At 42.1% G+C, this 19,448-nt stretch overlaps 1 protein-coding gene across 1 annotated transcript in view; it reads right to left on the reverse strand.

The window, feature by feature from the left end:
* Positions 1–18,893, reverse strand: part of LOC123766531 (zwei Ig domain protein zig-8) — a 37,385-nt gene extending 18,492 nt beyond the window's left edge. The window contains exon 1 of the mRNA XM_045755759.2: positions 18,567–18,893. The gene's annotated coding sequence lies outside the window, so the exon portion shown is untranslated. The remainder of the gene's footprint in view (positions 1–18,566) is intronic.
* Positions 18,894–19,448: the final 555 nt, after the last annotated feature.

Consider the following 19,448-nt stretch of genomic DNA (forward strand, 5'->3'; position numbering starts at 1 on the left):
AGAAACTTATTATTATTATTATTATTATTATTATAATTATTATTATTACTGAGAAAATCAATTAAAGCAATGAGGTGGATCGGGATCGTACCAGCGACCAGGATACTGCCAGCCGCGCACCTTACCCTTGAACCACAACTTGGTCTAAGTTATACAAAATACAATTCCACCGAATCCACAGGAAGAGCGCATGGGGGTTACATGTAAAACTTGGCTTGACTTCAGTAGAAACATTTCGAGATAAGAGAACAGCAGGGGGCAACAGAAGGGTCAACGCTCGCCGCACCATCTGGTCAACCATCTCGCTTTCACACCCAGTGTTGTTCCGGCGTGCCTTGAGTCTCTGGGACGTGACACATTAACAGATGCATAAAACCCCGCCCCAGGTGCTAAACACTCCACTAAATCGCGCTTACTACTGGACCCAGGGACGTGCTCAGGTGAAGAGGACAGTGATCCCTGACACAACATCCCTTCCGTAGGTTTTGCTCGTTCATGCTGTGGCCAGCCCACAGCACGTATTCTCAAAGCCCATTTTAAAGAATTCTACCAATCAGAAACGCCTATTTTCATTATTATTAACGCAGATATATTATTTTGTGTTTAGGCGTAGAATTGGGGAGGCAGGCTGCTCCTTTAGCAATTATTGTTATGTATGTTGGTAACAAAATTTGTGATGTTAGATTCGAACACATGAAGTGAGTGAAGCACTATTTTAGAAAAATTCGATACATATCAGCTAGGAGTCATTTGTAAACTAATCTTAATTCATAAGCGCTGATGAATGCACACTGTTTGTGTGAAGCATTTAAAGAGAGTTGTGATTTGAATTCAATAAAGTTGTTAACCAGACCACACACTAGAAGGTGAAGGAACGATGACGTTTCGGTCCGTCCTGGACCATTCTCAAGTCGATTGTGAGAATCGACTTGAGAATCGACCATTCTCACAATCGATTTGAGAATGGTCCAGGACGGACCGAAACGTCGTCGCCCCTTCACATTCTAGTGTGTGTGTGGTCTGGTCAACATTCTTCAGCCATGTTATTGTGACTCATCGCCTTCAATAAAGTTTTTGTTATGCAAAAGGCGCCAATAGCTAAGAATATATTTCTATTTCTATTTTAATGTAAATAATTCAGTTCACTTATTAATAATATGCGTCTTTTCTACGTTCAGGATCTTGCATAACTCCCATCAACAAAACCATTGTTAAATTTGTTCAAACAAAAGTTTTTTCTAATACAATAACCAAAAAATACAGAGTTAGACTGAGCAGCTTGACTATTTAGAGGCCTAGGTTATCAAGGGTGCTTGACAGGTGGCTAGTCTTGACGGGCGGCTGAGCTGGAATGGTGGCAGGGCTTGACGGTTGGCCGGGCAAGACAGGCGGTTGAGCTTGACGAGTGGCCGAGCTGGCCGGGTGGGCCAGGGATGACGGGGTAGGCGGGCTTGACGGGTGGCCCTGCTTGACGTGTGGCCCTGCTTATCGGGTGGCCCTGCTTGACGTGTGGCCCTGCTTGACAGGCGGCCCTGCTTGACGGGTGGCCCGGCTTGCCGGGTAGGCGGGCGTAACAGGCGGCCAGGCATGCATAATATCCACGTGAAAAGAATAATGGTCAAAAAAGCAATTTATATCAATAACACAAAAAATGCGTCTGCATATGTCAGTGTCAGAAGTTATATTACTCACAGTCATAACATCTCTTTGTAGAGGAAAATATTTCTTCACGGGAGAGGTAAAGGCGGAGAGCGAGCAGAAGAATGTGGGGAGAATGAGGAGTGCGAGGAAGAGGGAATAAGCATGAGGGAAAAGGAGGGATTGAGGAAGAGGAAGGAAGAAGAGCATGAAGAACACAAGGGGGAAGAGTGTGAGGAAGTAACGAAGAGGAGGGGTGAAGAGTGTGAGAGAGGAAGGAAAAGGACTGTGAGGATGAGGAGGGAGGGAGGGAGGGAAGAAGTGCACTAGGAAGAGGAGGGGAGGGAAGAAGGTGAGAAAGACGAGGGAAGAAGAGCATGAGGAAGAGAAGTGGGAAGAGTGTGAGGAAGAAGAGGTCTGCTTCTGGAATTATTATGATATGATTCAATCACCCAAAAGAGGTATCATTTCGTTTATCGCTAAATCGGCATCTAGACTTTTCAATATCTCTCCTAGCAGAAGCCCTTGAAGCTGTAGTCTATCGCGCTTCGATACCGTCTCTTCAATTAATCCCTGGATTACAATTGTTATCTTCCTCTGTGATGCCTTGTCTTCTCGGATCATAATATTTTGAGTCGTTGTTACATTACTCATTTTATCAGCTTCTCTCTTCCCTGAGTCTTTACTAGTCATGATGTGATCTATGTTCACACATATAGATTAATGTTTTGTATTGCCTCTTACAGTTCTCTTAATCAAATCTCCTCATCTCACCCCAACATCTTGCTCGCTTTCTTCCCTTGCTGTACCTGCCTCTCTCGGTCTCTTACTGACAATGTCTGCTCCAATTATATTTATTCTTCAATCCAGCCTTTTTAGAGCCTCTGTCCATTATTGTTAATTTCTCTTTATCAGTAAACCTTAGTCCACTGCCTGTTTCACCATCTCGCCCTTCAATGTTTTTACCAATGTCTTTTTCTCTTCCAGAAACCTCTCCTCCATACAATCTCTCTTTCTCTTTTCCCATTCCATCACACACCTCTGTGCAATCCTATTCCTTTCCTCAATTGTTTCTACGTAATTGCCTGATCTTTTTTTTATCTGTGTGTGTGTGTGTGTGTGTGTGTGTGTGTGTGTGTGTGTGTGTGTGTGTGTGTGTGTGTGTGTGTGTGTGTGTGTATGTGTGTATGTGTTTGTGTTGCATATGTGTGGTCATATATGCGTGATTGTAAGCAGGTGAGAATATTAAAAGAAATCTCACATGCCAGAGAAAATAAAGTATTCCATGGAACACGGGTCTCCTAGAGCGAGAGATCGTGCTGGCTTACAAGAAGACCTCAGGAGCCCAGACAGCGATCACAGCCAAAGGGGTGCTTGACCTTCAATAAACTATGCAGCATGATCACAAAATCCTTAGGGGGAATAACCATTATATATACTATTTATTTCTCGTCAAGAAACAGCTATAGCCTTCATAGGCGACGTTTCTTTTCCCAACCTTGTTTTCATAGCAGTGCTATTTTGAAACTGCTGACTACAGCGTTAGGAATCAAGTGCTACAGTGAAACGAAAAGCCATATGCGTTCTCGCTTCAATCGATTAGGCTGCGTGCCTCAATTCGCACCAGGTCAGGCAGGACCACTTAAAATTTGACGCTTGGCAAATCACGACAACGTGATTTCGTGAATAATATACATTTTATACATCTTGTATTCCGCAACTTGGGATGTGAAGTAAATTCTTAACTTTTGCGTGATGTAGATTGTCACAGAATACAGAGTAGGGAGAATTTTCACGGGAGAAAGGCATAGAAGAAGGGAGTAATGACGCTGGAACAGAGAACATAATAATAGAGAGGAGAAGAGAGTGATGATAAGGGGAAGAACTCTCAGGGGGAATAAATATAAAAAAGAAGATAGGTCAAATATTAATGTGGTATAAAGCAGGGGATCAAGAGGTCAGTCACCTGAGTTCACTGTTGCCTGAGGTAATTGACACAAGAGGTTACTGTCATATGAGAGTACTGTCAACTGAAGTTACTGTCAACTGACACCGCTGTCACTTGAGCCTTCGCGCTCGTGTGGAAAGCATCCGCGATTAAAAATCCATGAACCCCGAGGTTGATTCCCAGTTGAGACGGAAACAAGTGGGCATTATTTTTTTTATCTGCTGGTTCTGTCCAGCTAGCAAGTAAATATGTACCTTGAAGTTAGACAGCTGTTGTGGAGGCTGCATCCTGAGGTATGTGTGTGTGTGGAAGGGAAAGGAAGGGTCTAAGGGTGCTCCTTTCCCTTTTCCTATTCCCTTGTTTCCACCCTCTTCCCATCCTCCCCCTCCCTCCTCTTCTCCACCTATTTTGCCCCCCTCTTCTCTTCCCTTTCCACTTTCCCCCATTTCATTTTATTTTCCCCCCTCTCCTCTCTCAATCCTCCTGTCCACCCCCTCTCCCCTCATCTTACATCTTCACTAGATACTATCTTCACTGTGTATGCTATCTTTATCACCATAACCATCTTCACAACTCACTATCTTCATCATTATAACAAGCTTCACAACTCACTATCTTCATCACTGTGACCATCTTCCCTGATGTATCTTCATAACACCAAAACGAATGAACTGAGTAACTTCAGCACTCCACGGAAAACACATCAACTATTTTATTTCATACCTCATGAAAATCATTTAGGAGCCTGAATAAAGTCATTTAAATCCCTATACATTACCTACATGAGACCACTTTTACAGCATGCAGTCTCGTAATGATGCCCCAATCTCAAAAAAGCACATAAGGAAACTTGAAAAGGTAAAGAGGTTCGACCAGAATTATGAGGAAAGAGGTCTACAGAAAGACCGAATGAACTTGAAGAAACGTCGCTAGAAACAAGAAAGGAGAGAGAGAGAGAGAGAGAGAGAGAGAGAGAGAGAGAGAGAGAGAGAGAGAGAGAGAGAGAGAGAGAGAGAGAGAGAGAGAGAGAGAGAGAGAGAGAGGAGACATGACAGCTACATATAAAATATTCAGTTCGATTTGCATATAAGAAAACGAGTAAATGTTCACAAAGAATACAATAGAACACGAGGGTTTTGATTGAAGCTTGAGAAATAGTGCAGATAAAAAGATGGTGTATTTCTCAGTATAAGAATAGCAGGAATGCTAAAAATAAATTAAACCGTGAGAATTTCAGAAAAAACACATCGGTTGAGAAATAAATCAGAAGTTAATGCATTAGAGAACCAGCAGCTGCAATGACGAGGATCAAGAGCTAAAGCTCCATCCTGCTGCCAAAAATGATTGAGTAGAAACTATTGAGCACACACACTCAGCAATACTAAATGCACTGACAAACACATTACAGAAGAAGGAGAGCCTAATGAACCATTAAACAAGAACTAGCTATACCTATAAGTTAAACAATCCTTGTAAATATTTATTGTATGTATGTACCTTACCTAAATAAAATTGTATTGTATTGTATTGTATTGTTAACCCATACCAATGAGAATATTGGAAACATCAAACAAAGCTATGCGTTCATAATAAATAATAACAAAAAATAAAAAGAACACAAATTATGAAACAAGAGATTAAGTAGAGAAAGAAGAGTCCTGAGGGTCTGCGCTGCCAGACGCACCACCAACTGAGCCGTATTGAGAGCTGACGTCAGCAGATAAGGACGCCTGCCAGGGGTCCTCGATAATTTAACGCTATGAGGCAATGCAATGGGAGAACACACAAAAATTGCTCAAATATAGGGAGTGGACAAAGAAAGGGGGAAGGGAAAAGCATGTGGTAAAGTAGAGGAAAGAAAGGAGAGAGGAGGAAGTGGTTGAGAAAAAATACTACAAAAGAGAAGATGAAAAAATGTGATGAAATTTGATGAAATTAGTCCTAATGAAATTAGCAAAAAGGATTATAGGCTTCAAAGAACATTCCACCAATTGAGAGAAATAGTTCATTCTAATGAGAAATGGGCTGGTGAGGGGAGAATTGTGAGGAGGAGATAGAGACGAGGTAAACGGGAAGGCAAGATAAGGGAAGGAGCAAATAATGAAAATATTATTGAAGATAATTACAAATAAAAGAGAGGGTATTCAAGAGGCATTAGAACAGCAGCATCAGGAACTGGAACTAATGTGAGTGCTAAAGTTTGAGCGATTTGTAGGAAGTTGGGAAAAAAAGTGAGAGGTCAGGGATGAGGGGAAAAGTGAGGGTCATTTATGAGAGGAAAGGTTAGAGTCAGAAATGAGGGGAAGAGTGAGGTTCAAGGATGAAGGAAAAAGTGAGGGACAGGGATGATGGGATTAAGAGAAGGCGAAGAAAGAGTTAGGAAGAGGAAATCAGGGAGATGAGATATGAAAGTCAGGGATGAGAGGAGTAGGGAGGCTCAGGGATATGGAAAGAAGTGAGGGGTCAGATATGATGGAAGTCGTGAGGATCAGGGATGCCTATACCCTCTCTACTGTAACTCCTCGTCAAACATTTTCATTTGTTCAAATAGGCAATCTACCTTACCTTCCTATTTCACCTCTTGTCAGGTACTCCTCGACCATTGCTTCTATCACGGTTTCTTCGACAGACCCCCCACTTCGACAACCCCCTCTCCACTTCGACAACCCCCTCTCCACTTCGACAACCCCCTCTCCACTTCGACAACCCCATCTCCACTTCGACAACCCCCTCTCCACTTCGACAACCCCCTCTCCACTTCGGCAAACCCCCCCACTTCGACAAACCCCCCACTTCGACAACCCCCTCTCCACTTCGACAAACCGGACCTCCCTCCCCTCCAGCTGTCCCATTTTCCCTCAACCCCTCCCAATACCTCCTCCTTGTATACGCAGAGCCTCATCTTACATACACTCATTTCCTCATTCTGATTATGCCATATCGGTTATCGCAGACGTGAATATGCCCATTGTATGTATGCCTGGTTTGAATATCAAAAGCGGTCCAATCACCTTCTGTGGTTGAATGCTCCATAACACCCAGCACAATATGAGAGGAAAGAGATCTCTAACCCAGTTTATGTAAGTCAGACGGTAATATATGAATGCTGGTTAACATTGTTAGACTCACTGTAAATCACCTGATGTGGCTGAGTGTTCAGTAACTCACTACTATATATAATTAACAGATCTCTATTGCAGTCCACGAAGGACAGGAGAAATTGTATATATATATATGTTGTTTATTTGTATAAATATATTTATGTTTATTTATTTTGTATGAATGAATCGCCACTTCTGTCGTAGAAAATAAACAAAAAATACTATTTTTGTTTCCCCATCTCTGTGGTGAGAGACATCCTTAACCTCTCTCAACAACACTTTCTCCATTGTTGACCACTCGAGTCACAGCAGGCTGACTACTCGAGTCACAGCAGGCTGACTACTCGAGTCACAGCAGGCTGACTACTCGAGTCACAGCAGGCTGGCCACTCGAGTCACAGCAGGCTGACTACTCGAGTCACAGCAGGCTGACTATTCGAGTCACAGCAGGCTGACTACTCGAGTCACAGCAGGCTGACTATTCGAGTCACAGCAGGCTGACTACATGAGTCTCCACTCAAACGCTTCATCTACCATGATTGTAGTACTGAGAACGCCCAATGATGGCGCCACTCGCTGGGTCGCTCCCACAACACTACACCTCAGCCGTTCCTCCTCATAAACAATAACTAAACGCTCGTTAAATTCACGACCAAAGATAACATTCACTCCAAAAAGTCTACCACTTATGAGCTAATAATGCCCGTGCCACCTTTAGATGGCCTAATCTTCATCAATCAATCAATCAGCTCGTTAATCCAGCTTCCAAACCGACTGTTTATAACCGAAAAACAATTTACACACGACTCACAACTGACCATATTCGAACTTTTCTCCTACGGAATATGATTTCTTCCTATGAACAGATCTCACCTCTAAATACTTCACCTATATACTGTAAATACAAATAATTGCCAACAGAACCAAAGTAGTTATTTATCCTTTCTAGATCTTGCACTATATACTATTGTAGTAAACGTTATTGTTTATTTATAATCAACTTATAGAATACACCGTTTTTGGTTTCACAGAATAATTAAATTGACAAATGGCTCTCATGAGTTGGACCCTGCTTGAACTAGCATAGCCAGAGGATATCTTGCCCTCAGGTGTGTGTGTGTGGGGGGGGGGGTTGCATATGTGTGTGGGTGGCTGCGTGCGTGTATTCGAGAGTCAGACAACCCCAATACATCATTCGTCAGACAATACATCAACATAAATGTACTATTGGTAACGTTTTCATATTTTCATCTGAATAGTATGTTGCGCAGGTGGATACAGCAGACTGTTCATGACCAGTTCTTGCATGTCATTTGCTAATTCTGCCATCCATTGATAATAATACCTACGGCAACTGTCAATAGTAATACAAAACATTGACTTGTTGCATTCTTAAAATGTTACTTTCTAGCCTGAAGGCAAGAACAAACCTATTATTTTAGGCCTTGTATGATACATAAGAACTACAGTAGTCATACGATTGAATATGTCAGGCCTTGATTTGCAAATTTAGGTCTAGGAATGATTTGGTAGTAATTATGGTTACTCTCTTTCTCTTTTTGATGTGCTCTTTAAAAATCCAAAAGAACAAATATATTTTTTGTGTGGTACAACAGTCCAAGGGTTGGATTATTAGGAAAAAGTATAATTTAAAATATATTTAGGATACGTTAGTTATAATAATAGTTTAAAACCAGTCTTCTGCTTATGACAGGTTTGCTCTTAACACAATTTTATGCATTATTTAACAAAATTATTTATATACTGTCGTGGCATCAGCTTCCCTCTTCATCTCGACGTGAAATGTTAAGTTTTCCAGGACACAAATGCTATTTGCACTATAAGATAGATCTCCAAATTCGACTAATTTTCCAGAGTTATTAGTGTTCTCTCAGCGAGGCACAGACGGTACATAGCCTACAAATTTGACAAAGTGGAAATAGGTGGGAATGTAGTGTTCAGCTCGTTTCACAAAAGCGTCGAACGCAATTTCGTCACACTACATAACTCTATAATTCCATCGAGGAGCATAACTGCCCGAGAATAATGAGATGATTACCATATTTACCGTGGGCCGCAACAATTTCCTACCAGCTTCTAATTTGGCTATACTGTGAAGCCTGGATGGCCTGCTCCACCCCCCCCCCCTCAGCCGGAACCCCAGTAATTTTTACAACCTTCCCCCCCCCATATAGTTTTTCATTTCCCACCCCTGCCCCTCACATATCGTTACAAATATATTATTTTAACCAGAAGAGCCCCCTACACACCCCCCTCCTTCCCCCCCTATCTGACCAAGGCTCAGGCTCTTTTGTTGTTGTTATAGATTCAGCTACTCGGAACAAGTTCCAAGTAGCACGGGCTATGGTGAGCCCGTAACTTACCTGGCACAGGAGCGGGGCAAGTAGCACGGGCTATGGTGAGCCCGTAACTTACCTGGCACAGGAGCGGGGCAAGTAGCATGGGCTATGGTGAGCCCGTAGTGGAGTTACCTGGCACAGGAGCGGTGCTCCGCTCAGGCTCTGTCAGACTTCATCTTTAATACTGCAGTATATCCCCCAACACCTCGCTAACCACAATCCCTATGAGCCCTAATTCACCACTTAACTCAGCCCCACCAACCACCATTCCTAAAATGTGACCCACAACCCCACCTCCTCCCTTCCCAACACTCCAACACCATCCTGTTTTAACAAATTATAATGTTTTTGCTAAAGGCCGTGGTGCTCACATTATAATTGAAGTCTTACAAGACACTTTAAGTGTCACAAGATACGTCAAGTGTCACTAGACACCCCAAGTGTCACAAGACACCCCAAGGGCTTGATGTCACATCAACATGATGAAAATCTGCGAAAAAATGTTTTTAACTTTCGCTTAGCTTAATTATCCGTAACGGAAACAGTTATACAGAGAACAACTGCTAGAGAACACCTGGCAGAGAACACTTGGTATGAACTTCTGGCAGAGAACACTTACCAGAGAGTGTTCATAAGCACTTCCCTTAAAATATACTCCCACGCAAATGGAGCTATTTTTAAATATCAAATACATTGCTCCATTTGTAAAAAAAAAAAAAAAAAAAAAAAAAACTCGAAATACGAACAATTATATAACTTGTTTGCCATCATTGTGCTAACCAAAATCTTCAGACACTTAAACTATTCAAACGTCTTGCAAAGGAATTTCTAATGCAACAAAATTGCAATCAATAGAAATTAAGTACAGCTGCACTGCTTCACATGATCCAACAGAAGACGTGTTATTGCTTAGAACACTGACAGAATTCTAACAAAATAATAATAATAATAATAATAATAATAATAATAATAATAATAATAATGACTAGAAATTAGGTAACACAACAATTATTTACAAAAGAAACACGACCGAAGGCTCACATTTCATTACTTACATCTCCCTTAAAGCTTAAAAGCCCGTTAAGCTCTATTCTTCCTTGAAACAGACTCAACTAATCAGACACTAAATCTTTTTGATAACATAGCCCAAGTATCTAGTCAACTGGTGTGAATTGCTCATTTAGCAATAAGCCCTGGCTAAATCTAGGCTAATGCCCCTATGTTAGAACGCCCCACTGCTACATAGAGGTCTATATCTTAAAGCCCGGGCACTGCTACATAGAAGCACTGGGGCACTGCTACATAGAGGCACTGGGACACTGCTACATAGAGGCCTACATCTTAAGTGTACACTTAAACCCGCCGCATGTGTGCTGCCAGCCGTGTTTTGTATCTTTCAAATTGGTACCATAGTTGCCCTGCCTGCCAGACGCACTCCCATTCTTCCAGTCTTCCGTTGCTATCCCCGTGCTGCCAGATAGAGTACTGATCTTTCAGTCTGGAAATTAAATTTCTGCCCTGTCGGACGTACTCTCGATCTTCCAGTCTTCCGTCGCAGCCTCCTTCCTGCTGGATACGTTCTTGATCTTCCAGTCTGTCGCTGCAGTCTCAGTGTAGCCATACTCACTCTTGATCTTCCGATCATCCAGCGCAGCATTCGTGATGCCGGATACAATCTTGCCCTTCAGTCTGCTGTCCCAGCATTAGTGCTGCCGGATGCCATCTTAATCTTCCAAATTGCAGTCGAATTTTCCAGCGTCTGGACATATTCCCAAGTCCTCCACAGGGTACTTCTGCCCACTGAGCTGCTCGTCTAATGCCGCAGTAACGCCATTAACACGCGAATATTTCGTAATTTTACTCATAAAACTAAATGCATTTTAAAAAGGCGAGGTGATTATCAAGGGAAAGTGCAGTCAGTCCTAATATATACTACTTGGAAAGAATATGAGGCTAAGAAGCTGGGATGAACGGAGAGAAGGAATGGTACCCCAACCATTTGGACCATTGGGTATCGAACACCACCCTGTAAGAAGTAAGGACGTTCCTGTACCGACCAGCCCAAGTGTCTGTGATGCATATATGGTGTGGACTGGGGCAGCAAGGCGGAGGGCCACAGCAATTCCAAGGGCGTGTGGTGTGAGACTAGTGCCAGTGGCCGAAATTGGGGTTGCTAACAGGAAGTCCCCTGCATGTGGGGTTGCTACTGCAGTGAGGCGAGCAATGTCATGTTGTGTTGTTGCAGCACCCAGGCACTTTGCAGCAACTTGGTCTACAATGGGATCATCCCAGCTGGATTGCTTATATATATATATATATATATATATATATATATATATATATATATATATATATATATATATATATATATATATATATATATATATATATATATATATATATATATATATATATATATATATAAAGACAAAGGCAAAACAAACATTCCAGTTAAAATATCTACAAGAATAGAAGTCTGTTCTCATAGATGATGTTTAGGACCTTCTTACAACCAAGCTCTTGATAAAAGCCTTAGCTCAGTATATCAAATTCTGATTCTAAGATAAATAGGTGTTCAACCTGGAGGAGAGTCTCTCAGTAAAGCTTCATTGAAGTGAATGACTTTCCTTACACAGTTACGTATCGGAGGATATTCTCACCATTTTTTCCTTTTCGTTCTCTCTCTCTCTCTCTCCCTCCCTCTCTCCCTCTCTCTCTCTCTCTCTCTCTCTCTCTCTCTCTCTCCCTCCCTCCCTCCCTCCCTCTCTCCCTCTCTCTCTCTCAAGGAGATAATATTCAGTGGTGTTTACAGTCCCTCCGTGTTGTACCTCCCTGCTGGACGCACGGGTTAGGCTCACAATCTGGGAGGAATTTCGAAACCACTAAATTCATTTCCAAATCAATTTCCTGCAATCTCGTCAGGGTTGAACGAAAGTTTTGGTTGATTGGATTGCTTAGAGTTCTGCGTTGCACGAAGCAGCACTCTGTAGGATTTCAGATATACTTCGGAAATAAAAGATATAGGAACACGGAGTAATAAAATCGAGAGAGGCAGAAAGAAAGAAATACAGGCAAATAATAACGGGCAGAGATATGTATCTTTAGAGTTATCCACAGAGACCGAATACATGCATTAGTATATATTATGTGATACAATAATAAGTCAGCTAGGAAACATTTAGGCTTATCTTTTCCAACATTGTTTTTCCTTATAGCCGGCTACTCTAACATCACCTAGGCACAGAATCTTACATATATGAGCATTAAGCTGGAGCTAGCAAACACTCATCCACTTAAAAGGCCTAACCACATCGCCAATTAGAGAATGCAAGAATGATTCTCAATTTATTTACTGTCCTTTATTTTGAGATCTGAAAATTTGTTAATATCACTGTTTAATCCTGTGTCTTTATCAATGATGTATAAGGGAAAGAGCAGAGGTCCCCGGACCGTGCCCTGGAGTACTTTACTTGCACCTGTTACCACTTAGCTCTAACTTTATGGAGGTTTTGCTAGCTCTATGCTTCCCTTGGACTAACAGAACCTATCCAACACTGGAAAGCTTCGTGGTATCATGATTCCGTACTTTAGTCATTCGTGAGGTAAACTATTAAATGATTTGCTAATGTGAAGGTTCCCAATGACACAATCCTTGCTGTTATAAAATGCTTGAAATATGCTAGGGAAAGAACCGGATTGAATTCGTTAAGGACGAGAGGCCCTTTTTAAGTTATGTTTTGAAACCTTTGTTTAGCAATGATTCTCAAAATGCATATGTTTTATATTGGTTCTATAAATATTCACACAACAGACATTGAACTACTTGGCCGACAGTTCGAGGCAAACGATGTGTCTAAGTTTTATAAAGAATCGTCTCTACTTTCGCTTCAACTTTGCTCACTTGTAAGGATTTATTAAATATGCAAGGCAAGGCATCATAACGTTCTCTGTTCTCTATGCGTGTCAACAAACAACTTTGCTTACGAAGGCCACAACTCTCCCTCACAACACATCTTATGTACTACAGCCCACAACCCTGCCAAGGCACTGAAGATCACAACATTCATAAATCTGCCTGTGTCTGTCTACTGACAGCACAACTTCGCTTTTGGCATTAAATCTAAGACCTAAAAGTCATCCTGAGCAAAATCATCTTGAAATCATTGCATCTCAAGATCATAACTGCTCATCTCTGTTCTCGGTGCCCAGACGCGCGTTAAGCAGGCATTATAGGGAGGAGGATAAGAGAATGAAGACCCCGTGTAACTGTAACCATGGAGACAAAATTTCACACCTGAGAGTTTGGGACGCTGCTTGTTGATAAAACACTTAATGGCGGCAGTAGTCCGGCCTGTCAGGACACCTGATGCTGTCATAACTTGGGCGATTTCGACAACATCGTCAAAATTCCAGTGCTTTAGTGACATTTAGAGCCACGGAATACTGACGCTTCATCGGACTAATGAGCAATCTGGATAGTCTAGGCTAAACCACTTTAAGTTATGAGAACGAGCTGAATGTTCAAGGCATTAATAAGCTCGTTTCGAGTGGTACCAGAGTAACGAGGTGAGAGGCCAAGGGACCAGTACCTCTCGTGCTTCGTCACGCTCGGTCCAAACTGTGTTATATTCAACAAATTTGTGAATAGTCACTACGACTGTGTCGCTTCTCACATGTCGGCGTTCGATCTGCGGTGAATCAAGTTGTTAGACACCATTAATTGCCTCGGCTCTTTCTCTCCTCGTCCTCATAGCCCTTCCTAATGCTATATACAGACGTACTGTTTTAGCGCTTTCTTCTGAAAATTATCTTATCTTACGAATTTGTTGTCAATTTGAAAATGCGTTCAGTACAGCATGAGGTTATTCCAGGCAGTTGAGCATTTTACAGGAAAAGAAAAACTTTGTGAGTGTCGGTAGCTGAATTCCATATACATTACGGGTTGTTCCTCCTTAATGCTTATAAGAAGATTCGTTTAGGGTAATATTCAAGATCTGGCTAACACCACGACCTCTGCAACTCAACACCAGCTCTCTCTCTCTCTCTCTCTCTCTCTCTCTCTCTCTCTCTCTCTCTCTCTCTCTCTCTCTCTCTCTCTCTCTCTCTCTCTCGCTCTCGCTCTCTCTTTCTCTCTCTTTCTCTCTCTCCCTCCAGTATTAATAAGCTATTTTGAAACTTCAAGATAGTTTCTTCCGAGCGTTATATAGCACCATTTAGGCTCGGGCCATAACTTGTATAAGCCATTCTATCTAGACGACCCTTTTGGGGGTCCATAAGACATTGTTTAGGCTCCACACTCTGGCCTCTCACTGGCAACCCATATCGTCAAGCTCCTCCACTTTATACTTCTGAGGTGTTTATATGCTATTTCGCTCTCTCGTGTAGTGTCTTCAAGCATATATTTTGTGGTTTTTCTGTACCTTTTTATATATATATAAAAAGGGGGGCCCCCGGCGTTGCTCGGATGCCGGATGCCAAATCTTCACTATCTTCATCACTGTTGCCCTTTTAAGTGTTCACTATTTTGCTAACTGTAACCATCTGATGGTTATCTACCTATGTATGTATGTATGTATGTATGTATGTATGTATGTATGTATGTATGTATGTATGTATCTATCTATCTATCTATCTACCTATCTATCTATCTATCTATCTATTTATCTATCTATCTATCTATCTAAACTGCACACCTTTACACCTTCCCTTTCCTTCACCATCATCCTTATTGCTCACCAGCCTCCCTGCCCAGTATCATGTTCTTTATACTTCACAATCTTCAACATCCTTCACCACATTCCCTGCCCTTCACCAACTTCCATATCCTTCACTACTCTCTCCTTCACCCTATTCCCTACCATTCACATTCTTCCCTACCCTCCAAACACTGTCCCAACCCTCGACCATACTTCCGACCTTTCACCACCTTAGCATTTACCTAGATTGGAAATTAGAATGATTTGCCATTTCATGCAAGAGGGGGCACCGGGGGGGGCAAGGGGGAGGTACGAAGGGGGGGGGGGGCAAGGGGGGGGGCAAGGGGGGGGGCAAGGGGGGGGGCAAGGGGGGGGGCAAGGGGGAGGTACGAAGGGGGGGGCCGTAGGGGGGGGGTCGACATCGACCCCCCTCTATGATCATCTCCGGACAAAGACTGTAACAGTTTTGCTGCAAAGTTTGGTGAGGCTAGCCCAAGCTTTTGGCCTCAACCTCGAACAGAGAGAGAGAGAGAGAGAGACAGGCAGGCATTATCTTCATTATAATCTATCTATCTATCTATCTTCATATTTATATATAAACAAAAGCTGGTTCGTTACAAAAACGAAAACAAAAATGTGTTCCCCCTGAAAGCTCAGTCACTGATAATTCTCCGAAATACTTTACACTTCCTTGTCACTAATTTACACTAACGTGAATTGAGGAAAGAAATTAGGGAAGTAATTGTCAGGAGAGAGCGCCAGCCCGGAAGACTGTACACCACCGTCTGTTTCATTGAATGTTCAAAAGTTCCAAGTTACATACTTGAGAAGATAAGAACAATAATTATGTTCGTAGAAATACCTTCGTTTGGTTAGGGGTTTAAAACAATGGACGAATAACTGCAGAGGAGAGGATGTGTGTAGCCTGTGTGTGTACTCACTTATTTGTGCTTGCAGGGGTTGAGCTTTGGCTCTTTGGTCCCTCTTCTCAACTGTCAATAAACTGGTGTACAGATTCCTGAGCCTACTGGGCTCTATCATATCTACATTTGAAACTGTGTATGGAGTCAGCCTTCACAACATCTCTGCTTAATGCATTCCATTTTCTAACTACTCTGACACTGAAAAAGTTCTTTCTAATGTCTCTGTGGCTCATCTGGGTACTCAGTGTGTGTGTGTATTCACCTAGTTGTATTCACCTAGTTGTTTTTGCGTGTGTTGAGCTTTGCTCTTTCGGCCCGCCTCTCAACTGTCAATCAACTGTTTACTAACTACTTTTTTTTGCACACCACACACTTACACACCCAGGAAGCAGCCCGTGACAGCTGACTAAATCCCAGGTACCTATTTACTGCTAGGTAACAGGGGCATTCAGGGTGAAAGCAACTGCCCATTTGTTTCTGCCTGGTGCGGGAATCGAACCCGCGCCAGAGAATTACGAGTCCTGCGCGCGATCCACCAGGCTACCAGGCCCTCAGGGTGTGTGTGTGTGTGTGTGTATGTGTGTGTGTGTGTGTGTGTGTGTGTGTGTGTGGTGGGAGGGAGGAGGTGTGCGTGTGTGCGTGTTCTCGTGCCTGTAGGTTGAGTGGTAGCTCCTGACCCCTGCTTCACCCTATTGGTTGTTTAATGGTGTACCAAGGCTTTCATGTTTTGAGTTAACAATTCTCTATCGTGGTAGTCTATCCTGTATCTCCCTCTTGACTTTGTACAGTTTCCTCACAATCAATAGGCAGGAGACTATGATAAAAGGTGTTACAACATATTTGTGGCTCATTTATGCCTTCAAGTTAAAATACATGTCCCTTTTGTCTTCCATGCCTTACACCGAACTTGTACTCCTCATTCATTTAATATCCCAAAAGAATCTTACACATCGTTGTCATGTCTCCTTCACAGACGAACGTCTTTCTTCATATTTATCAAGTAAAGCTTCGATAAGTTAGCCTCTCATAGTTTTATCCCAACAGTTTTGGCACAAACCTGGATAATGAAAGAAACTGCCCATTTGCCGATGTCGGGAATCGAACCCGGGCAACAGGATTACGAGTCCTGCGTGCCGTCCACTCATCTACCAGACCCCTTACCTATACCCCTAGACCCACACCCTAGAAAGACCTGCTCTTTCGGCCCGCATCTCAACTGTCAATCAATCAACTGTTACTAATTACTAACTAATTTTTTTTCGGCACACACAAACACACACACACGAGGAAGCCCGTAACAGCTGTCTAACTCCCAGATACCTATTTACTGCTAGATAACAGGAACATCAAGGTGAAGGAAACTCTGCCCATTTGTTTTTCCGCCGGCTGTCGGGCTCGAATCCTGGAACTTAGGTTTGTGTTTGAGTGTGCGCGTGTACGCGTGCAACATTGAGTGCATGCTGATGTTTACACACTTCAACACACTGACTTGGCCATACCAAATAACTCACCATAGAGGAGAAACAACTACAATGCAAATAATTGGCACACTGGAGGCCAGCTCTGTGTCAGATCCCTCCTCGTCACTAAAGGTCGACCCTGTGTCACATTCATCCTCGTCAATGGAAGCCAATCGTCTGCCACATCCCTCCTTAATATTCAAAGCCAATATTCTTTCTCAATACTGGAAGCCAGCCTTGTGTCACATCCCTGCTCGTCACTGAAGGCTAGCCATTTGCCACATCCCTACTCTTCACCACCACATCATCTTCTCTTCATCTTTGAACCACATCCTCCTTCTTCACCGGATGTCATCCATTTACCACATTCCTTCTCGTTATTTGGAGGTCAACCCAGAGCCACATCAATTTCTTCACTAGAGGGCAGCACTGTGCAATATCTCTCCTCCTCAATGATGGCCAATCCTGTGTCTCATCCGTTCCCTTCACTGCTAACCAACCCTGGTCCCCCGCATCTTTAAGGTGGTCATTACACTTATTCTAGTTCGAAAGGGGTTTTAGGTATCATTTTTCACCCCAAATAGAGAAGATTTATTATTTGGGGGGTTTTCAACCACTCTTCACTCAACAATAATTTCCACCGAAATTCGGACACCTTTTCTCATCCGATTCTCCCATGTTCGGACACTTCTTGTCATTTACACCTTCCCAGTTTGAAAACCTCTTTCCTTAAACTGTAATTCGAACACCACTTGTCATCCCCATTATCCCTAGTTCGAACACCCCTCCCCCTCTTAACTTCCACCACATTTAGAACAAACACCTAATTTTGCTTAGCGTGACTAAATTCTAAAACATACATATTATATATATATATATATATATATATATATATATATATATATATATATATATATATATATATATATATATATATATATATATATATATATATATAATAATAAAAAACAATATAAATTAATGAAATACCTGTCAATACTAAACAATTTAACATTTTATAAAATTGAAACAATTTTATGTGTCCTTAGTTTCCTAAACTGATTTCATTGCTTTTTAATGTTGAATATCAGTGTAGTGTTAATTAATTAACAGATTCGATATCCTTTCCAGATTATAGTAGGCCTATAATTATTATCCACCTAATATCTATATGTCAAATAATCAAAATGTTAATTAGCCTAATTTACTCTTAAGGATTTGCTCCACAGGCGAGTGAGCTTAGTATGAAAATTGGTAATAATTATGTTTTGTTTAGGCTGAATAGGCATATGAGAACTAGTAAGCCTATGAGGTGCTAGAAGGCTCAAAATAGGTTTCATAAAGGACACACACATGCACCTGCCACCAGCCACAGGTCAGCAGGAAGGAACGTTTAACACTCAATGTTACACAAATATAGAATTAGTCAAGTCGGTTTACCTGTTGTAGCCAAATAATTTTGTCTTCAAGATGCAGTGACGAGGCCCAATCCCCGCTCACTATACTCCACTACACATTTTGCTCGGGTTTACTTAGTACACCGCAGTTTGAATTCAAAGTTTTCATAAATTCCTCTTAAGGAATGTTTTTACTTAAAGAAATGTGTAACTAGCGGATTAAGAAACAAACTGGATGTGTAATATTTTTTTGTTTTCAGGGAATTTTTATTACAGGCTTTGCACCTGTGCCACCTGCACAGAGGCCAAGAGTTGAATATCACCAGCACGTGAGTGTACAACCAACCCCTCAATGCTTCAACGCAATACTGCTGGGTCGCTCCTCCAGACCTGGAGAGGTAACCGTGCTGCCGGCTCGGCTCACGCAGTTGTCATACATCCATGATACTGTGCCTGCCAGACGCGATACACGTCAATCAAATCAACAAAATTACATCCGGTAATGATTAACCATCACCTCACGAAATGAAATTGTGCTTAGCTTCCAAGATATATTGCTAAACAACTATATATCCTGATGCATTATATAGCGACAAGAAGAATAGTGATTCATTTCATCCTTGCTGCAAAAATATTTATTTAAAGAAATAAAATTTCACACATGTTTTGCCATTTTCAATTAATTTATTTAACGGGAATGTAGAGCGGCGCCCTATTGACCCGTGGGAGGTGATGCAGGCCGAGCAGCGATAAGTTACAGGTCTCAGTACTCCTGATTGAGTTCCGCCAGCATCTTACTACGGGAGATTACCAGACGCTCGAATCAATTGTTTATCACGTCCTGTCACTGAGACAGTCGTGTTGATGGTCCTAGACGGTCAGGGTCCAGTCGTGTTGATGGTCCTAGACGGTCAGGGTCCAGTCG

This window comes from Procambarus clarkii, chromosome 62 (assembly GCF_040958095.1).
Source record: "Procambarus clarkii isolate CNS0578487 chromosome 62, FALCON_Pclarkii_2.0, whole genome shotgun sequence".
Classification (NCBI taxonomy): Eukaryota; Metazoa; Arthropoda; class Malacostraca; order Decapoda; family Cambaridae; genus Procambarus; species Procambarus clarkii.